The following is a 7,747-nucleotide window of genomic DNA, read 5'->3' as shown; positions in this document are numbered from 1 at the left end:
CAACTCTTTTTGGCCTGTTAAAAGCCTTACAAGCCTTTCTTCATCACTATATCACACGGGCATGGTCAAATGGGATCACTGGTGGAGGAGGAAAACGTGGGGCACGTCAATCGTGGATCGTCAGATTTGATGATCGTCTCGAATTTACTAGTTTATCCGAATTTACAAATTTATCTCGAATTTACTAACCAGCCCACATTTACAATATGAAATACTCGAATCCTTTATATTTCAACGAATGCATGCGAGCGTAGTGGTTAGTGCACATGGCTCGTTGTGGAGAGGTCGCAGGTTCAAGATGTGGGCACGGACTGCCTCGAATGTATAAACCTGCTCGAATTTGCCAAATGTCCCAAATTTACAAATGTGCATCTTACGGTTCAAATCACTTCAATCGTGGATCCCATTTGAAGCTGCCCGTGCGAGATAGTGTGGACCTTTCCCACATTGGGTTTTGAAAAGAAATCTTTTCAAATTTTTACATTCACATGATGGGTTTAGACGAGGCCACCTAGAAATTAGGAGGATGTGTTCCTTTACATAAACTTTTGCATTTTAGCAAAAGTTTATGAAAAGGAACAATCTTCATGAAGAGTATGACCCTGAGTTGTAGGTGACATCTTAAAAAAGGCTTGCACTTATGTTTTAAAATGAAGTGACTTACATTAACAAGTTTTAGAAGGTCAAATGATGTACGTGTTAAGATGTGATACATTTCTTTTGTTCCTTTAGACATAGTTTGAGAGTAGTTTCGAAACCCTCCGTGGGAAGGCCCTCTTAATCTTCAAAAGGTGAAGGTCGTTCAATTTTCTTTGTGAGACAAGTGTCCCTAAGGGGTTCAAAAGTCTTGTGAATAGAAAGCTACAAGTGAGACTCCCTTCGCCTCCGACGGAGTGGCCGCCTACAACTACATAAAGAAATGTGTTGTGTGGGAGGCAAAAGCTCCAAGTGCAATGTATTTCCTAGGAACAACATGCTTGTGGTGGATGATGACTCGCTACAAACACAAAGAGACATACAATCATCATTCACATCCCCTTGTTATGAATGAGACTTTGTCGGAATACACAATATGCAAAGAGAGAGAGAGAGAGGGTGGCTTGGTTCGGAGGCATGAAGCAACCCTCCTAATATGCTACATCCTCTTCCACGTCCTACTACGTTGCTGCCCTTAGTCTCCTACGTGTATAACATGGCAGGCGCTTATTGCTGCAATTACGATATGCGATGCTCGTCCATATTGTGCGCCATGTTGTCTTCCATTGTTTCTCCTTTAACAAAGGAGAATGTAGACCACGCACCTAACGTTAGCGAGGACTATTGGCATTGCCTAGAAAGAAAAGTCATCTCGGATGGTGGGTTGTCGATGGCTTGTTTAGATCTTTTGTAGTGATGCATAGCTAGAGTACCGTAGATCAAGAAAGCACCGTAGACCTCGATGTACCCTTGCAAGCCGCTATCGTTCAAAGGCAGCGCCCGTTGGTCGAGGGCGAGGATGCACGACTGTATTCCCCGTAGTTCAAGGGCAAGGTTGAGGATGGATTGCTAGCTCTAGGCAGCTACACTGGCAAAGAATGTGCTTTTTAACCTACAGTCTAGGCTTGAGTCAATGTGTACCCGCAACTCGAAGTTCAACTTGACAACAAGCTCGATGACGTACCTGTAGCTCAAGGTATATGGCACCTAATTGCAAGCCAGGGCAGCGCTAGTTGGTTGAGGGCAAGGATGCCCAGTTGCATTGTCTGCAGCTCAAGGGCAAGGGTGAGGAGGGTTGCTGGCTGCTGGCAGCCACGTTGATAGAGAAATGGCCTTTTTAATGTGTAGCGAGGCTCAAGCTCGAAGCATACCTGCAGTGCAAGGTTCAGTTTGGCAACCAACCCTTGAGTAGCATGAGCCTACCTGCGCCACATCGTCCGTGCACATTGAGAAAACCCTCTTGCTTGCGCCATGCTGGCTATGTTGGCTTCGAAGTTGGCACTTGGATCCTACCTGTTTGTGTTTCCTTGGTTGGGATTGACTCTGTTTGTGTTTCCATGGTTGGGATTGACTCTGCCATCTTCATGCAGGTAGTTGGCTTCTCATACCTTTCAATCATCCACTCTTGGTAAGCCACAGCTACTCTACACGACCCACATGCCACAGGTTTGATCGGAGGTACATTGTGTTTCTGCCACCGACTATGACACTGGAAGGTAAAGAGAGTGAGGCCATGTGAGAACAGTGCTGGCCAAATCTCTCCGCAGTGTTAGAAGAGAAAAAGAGAGAGGTCTCTACAATGGAAGGAGGTCGAGGAGGAGTTGCGTAAAATGTGGCGGCGATGGATTGGTTGGTGTCGTTGTGCATGTTTGGGGCAACGTGGATGTTTGGGGCAACGTGGATGTGGATGCTAGTAGGTGGGGGCACAGAGGGCCAAAGCCGGCCAAAGTCGTGGCCACTGATAGGCTGCATGGTCGAGCACGCGCACAACTTCGATGTATTGTACGACTGGCTATTGTATTACTGCAGGCAGCTACTATCTACTATATTACTTTCGGCAGTTGGTCCATTCTGGCAGCGATTCGGTCACAACCTTTTTTTTTCAACCCTCATTTTCCAATTAAACCCCTTCCCCCCCCCCCCCCCCCCCCCCCCCCTCTCTCTCTCTCTCTCTCTCTTTCTCTCTCTCTCTCTTGTTTTAGTGTTCCTTCACTGCTTGCAAGAAGTGATCCTGCATGTTTGTGTTCCCCCGCTTGGGATGGATTCTGGCATCTTCATGCAGGTAGCTGGCTTCTCATACCTCTCCATCCCCCACTCCTCGCATGCCACAACTACTCTACACGACCCACATGCCGTTGGTTTGATCGGAGGTACATTGTGCTCCTACCACCGACTATGACACTTGGGAAGGTAAAGAGAGCGAGGCCGTGTGTGTACAGTGTTGTCCGAATCTCGTTGCAATATGAGAGAGAGAGAGAGAGAGAGAGAGAGAGAGAGAGAGAGAGAGATCTCCACAATGAAAGGAGGTCGAGGAGAAGTCGGGGCAAATGTGGTTGTGGTGGATTGGTTGGTTCCATTGTGCATGTTTGGGGCAGTGTGGATGTGGATGCTAGTATGTGGGGTCACAGGGGGCCGAAGTCGTGGCCATTGATAGGCTACATGGTGGGGTAGGCGCACAACTTCGATGTACTGTATGACTGGCTGCTGTATTACTTCGAGAAGCTGCTATGAGTTGTATTATGTCCAGCAGGTGGCCACATTTTAGCAGCGATGCGTCCACGGCCTTTATTTTCAACCCTCATTTTTCAATGAAACTCTCTCTCTCTCTTGTTTCATTATTCCTTCAATGCTTGCGAGAAGTTGGCACTTGGATCCTGCTTGTTTGTGTTCCCTCGTGTGGGATTGACTCTGCCATCTTCATGTACGTAGCTAGATTCTCCTACCTCTCCATCCTCCACTCCTCACACATGCCACAACTACTGTACAGGACCCAGGTTCGTTCCTCTCCTAGGTGTGCTCAACAGTCACCACATTCGTGACGCTTGTTCTCCCTCATTTATCGGCTATGGCCTTTGCACTGGGTCTTCTTTTGCCATGTGGAGAACGTCTGCTTCCTCATTTACCAACCAAGTGGGTCTTCTTTTGCCATGTGGAGAGCATTTGTTTCCTCCTTTGCAATGGGTCTACTTTTTCCACGTGAAAGGCTTGAATCCTTGTCCACTTAATAGGTAGTATAGTATAGATTTTTCTCATATGTAAATATAGGTGTGAATTTAGTCTCATATGTGATTTTAAAGTGAGTAAAGCTCCTTAAAGTGAATGTCTAGATATCTGAGTTTATCAAACCATGAAAGCCCTCTTATCACTGCAAAAAAAAAACCTAGGTTTAGTGTAATCCCACCTACAAATTTTGAGATTTACCTCTGAATTTTAAATTTAAAGGTGAGAAAACCTACTAAATTTAGAGAAATTTAGTGTAAATTGGTGTAAAACCTTCAAATTTAGTCGATTTACCTTTGAAATTTCTCATACGCAAGTTATTGGAAAAAAGTTTTTTTTTAGCCATGCTGCTTATGATTGTGCCACCTCTACCCACTCAGCAATACCTTCCTACTTCAACGGCCCTTCAACAAATCTCATTGCCTCAACTCACGCATGCCTTGCCAAAACTGAGCTGCATTAGCCATTTATGATCTTGGTGCAGTCTCCTTTCTAGATAACTCCTACGCTCTGCAAGTTTATGCTTTGTAGGTCAAAGGTTGCTCATGCATTCTCGCCTCAGTAGCTACTTTTGTAGAAACTTAAAGGCGCACCAATTCATCCCTCTCTCTCTCTCTCTCTCTCTCTCTCTCTCTCTCTCTCTCTCTCTCTCTCTCAAGATTTCCTCCCTCGACTTCAAGTTTCAACATAGAAGTCACGGATAATACAGAAGCGACGCGGCTGTAGCAATGAGCGAAACTAGAGTGTTTTGTTAGCCTGCATAACCGGAAGTGGGTAACAAACTGGTGAAAGGGTACAAGCCTTCAAGGTGATTGCAATTAGAGAGAGCTTCCCTTTGGTACTTGCATGTGTATGGAAATGAATGGAGAGCAAGGGCACTATTGTAATTACTATTTTGTTCTCATCAAAGCATTGAAGAAGACTATACATGAGTAAAAAGAACATAGAAGTGAAAGCAGAGAGAGAGAGACAGAGTGCGTGCGCTTATTATTATTTTTCGACAAATCTTGTTAGCCTAAGTGAGTAGAAGTCACGCATAGATATAGGAAGGTATATACTGTTTTGTTCTCATGGAAGCAATGAACAAGAGTATACATCATAAAGAAGAATGTAGAAATGAAAGGAGAGAGAGAGAGAGAGAGAGCTTATTATTTGTTTTGCACAAATCTTGTTACTACAAGTGAGTGTAAGCCACTGAAACGATTTGATGTAAAGAATATGCGAAAAAGTTGATTAATTAAGAACGAAACTAAGCAAACGAGAGTAGGAAAGACTTTGAATGTAGCATGCAATGACTGCTTTACAATGAAATGGACAAAACTTTTGTGGAGAAGAGGAGGAGGACTAGGTAACAACACATATCAGTGGGAGTTTTTGATGTAGGAAGAAAGGGCTATATCGGTAAGATGCTCTTCAAAGTTGCGCGTGTGGCTAACTGGTTGACAAAAAAGTAGCACGAAACGAATTGTTTAGCTGACTGAAGGTGGTTGGGGACCACATTAGAGTAATTTAATTCTATAGTCTCGAGTAGGCCGAGCACGTCCGCAATCTGCACGAACAACATACAATGGTGTTTTGTGGAGCAACTAGCTAGCACGGCGATGTCAATGGTGATTTGTTGACCAAGTGTATTCCAAGTGATCTAATGTGGATACCATGGGGTAGGTGGTTGAACTGGCCATGGAATGAACTCACTCCATTTATGCATGTAGTGTCTAAGCACCCGCTCTTGCAAATTTGGGTAAAGACAGTATTGCAACTTGTACATTGTAGTCTCAAATTCTGGCTGCTCCTCAATCAGATCAGCTGGAATTGGCCTACCCATTCTAAACTGAAAAGAAAAAGCATTTAAATCAAAGCAGTTGATAACTTGTCGTGTCTCTCATAGTTTGAATGGGAACAAAAAGACATTGTTGTAGCCAATGATCAAAGTTATGTGACAAAGACAGTGAACAAAACAATGAAATAAAGACAACAGAAGTTCGCAGCTATATTTTCTTGTGCTTTTTCAAAAAATAATATTTTCTCAACCTTGGTGGATGTCCAGAACAAACGTTATAACCTAATGCAGTTGTTGTTTTGTGTTGTTTAATATAGAAATGTTCTAAGTTTCTAGCTTTATGTATATTGGTACTAGTTGCTAAAGTGGTAATTTCAAAATTGTCCTCGAAAGGACTATGTGCCTGCATGTCTTCTCGCATTCTCTTCAAAGGATTGTGTTTGTGCTGGCCAACGCATTTATGGATGTTATTCGTAACTCCGATATATCTCCTATCGTTTTTCGTGCATCGTATACTGTAGACTATGTATTCTTCTCGCAACGTTGCTTCTTATGGGGTGGAAGGACGATGCTTGTCTCTAGTTGTTCATGAGTGTCTAAATCTGTAGTCCATATAGATTGGTTAGGTCAATAAAAAAATGACGGTGCTATGGAGAAATGAATGGAAGCTAGTGATACTTGTTATCCATACTTGCCTTGGTCTGTTGCAACTGGCTCGTATGGGGAGGCTGGTTGGCCGTAATTAACTGCCTTGTGTTCGCTGTAGTGCCATGCTACCCTCTGGATTGTGATAGGTGGATTAGTTGCGTCATGCGTGTGGTTTGCCGAAGTCATGAAATTTGCCAAGATAGAGGCACAGTTTTCTTGAGTAGCTTTTGAAAGTTCAGACAAATCAATGTTGTAACCAAACCGCAGCTGCTCCATCGCGTACAATGTAATTCCTTCAGTTTTTGTGTCGAGGAGTTGTTGTGCTTCAACATTACCCAACATACTCTCATCATCCTCATACTGGATATCAAGCTCTTCAAGTATTTGCTTCATGAGACCTGCAGGATGTAGGAGCAAGATGGTTAGCACAACAGACAGAAGGCATTATATTTTTCTTTTCTAATAGTACCTGTTGTCATCCTGTCTGTGTTTGGTGTGGCCATTGTTTGGTTTAGAACTTTATATCTTGCGTCGCACTTGTTCATGAAGTTGTGATGCTCTTGAAAAGTATGGAACCAAAAATCTAGATGGTGTGAACATCTCTGGCGTAGGGAGCTCTAGTAAATGTAGTCGGGTTCGCTCAGTGACGCGTGACAGCATCAAGTATAGAAGGCCAAGGGCGAAAAATTCTTTTACAATGAGCAAGACATTGGTGTTGATTGTTGCGCCTTGGGACTTGTGTCCAGTCATAGCATAGGCGAGAGCTATTGGGAATGTGGATTTATGGTACCAGTGCCCATTGAATGTCTGCCTGCTATGCTTTGACCGTCGAAGTGTAAGTTCCTGTTTGGATGGGCCCAGTGTGACTTTGATTGCTTTGACGCCGCCATCTTCATATTGGAGGATTTCATCTACGCGACATAATGATCCATTGGCTGCTACAATTGTTAAGTCTATGTTCTCTGTTATCAGTGCCTTTGCTCCTTCTACTATTTTGTCAATTGCGTGGAAGTCGGGATCTCCAAGCCATGCTTGGAGCTCAAGGACGTTGTGTGCATTCATCTTGAGGCCGATTTGGATGATGTGACTATGCCGATGGAAGCGTTCCAAGAGTAGGTTATTATAATATCGAACGTCACTCTTGTGTGTGCAAATGATTGTCATGTTCCTATCCATGTGTTGCTCTATTTGATCCTGCTTTATGATGCGGTCACCGAGCGCATCGTGGATCTCTTTCTTTGTCGAGAGCCTGACTCTTATTGTATTGAGGAACTCTATGAAAGAGATAGCTTTTGCATGGCACACTGAGCAAGACATAATGTACGTAGTAGCAGTGGACCAGTAAGTGGAGCTTGTGATGTGGCATGAGTAGCATTGATCACTTTGATGCCTGCATACTGGCGGCAACTGTGCTAAATCACTGAACAAGAAGACCTTTTTATCTTTGAATGGGTCTAGCAGTGTGCCGTTGGTGATATTCATAATTTGTCGTACTATGAGATCGAAAGTTTGCTCTGTTAACATAGAAATCTTGTCTATGATAATCGTGTCTGCTTCTTTAATACTGACGTATCTGTCATCGGTTTTGGAGATTGACAGGGGATACTATTGTGTGTGCACTGG

This window comes from Adiantum capillus-veneris, chromosome 3 (genome assembly GCF_014529385.1).
Source record: "Adiantum capillus-veneris isolate H3 chromosome 3, ASM1452938v2, whole genome shotgun sequence".
Taxonomy (NCBI): Eukaryota; Viridiplantae; Streptophyta; class Polypodiopsida; order Polypodiales; family Pteridaceae; genus Adiantum; species Adiantum capillus-veneris.
The sequence above is the reverse complement of the archived record's forward strand: the minus strand, read 5'-3'. Positions refer to the sequence as shown.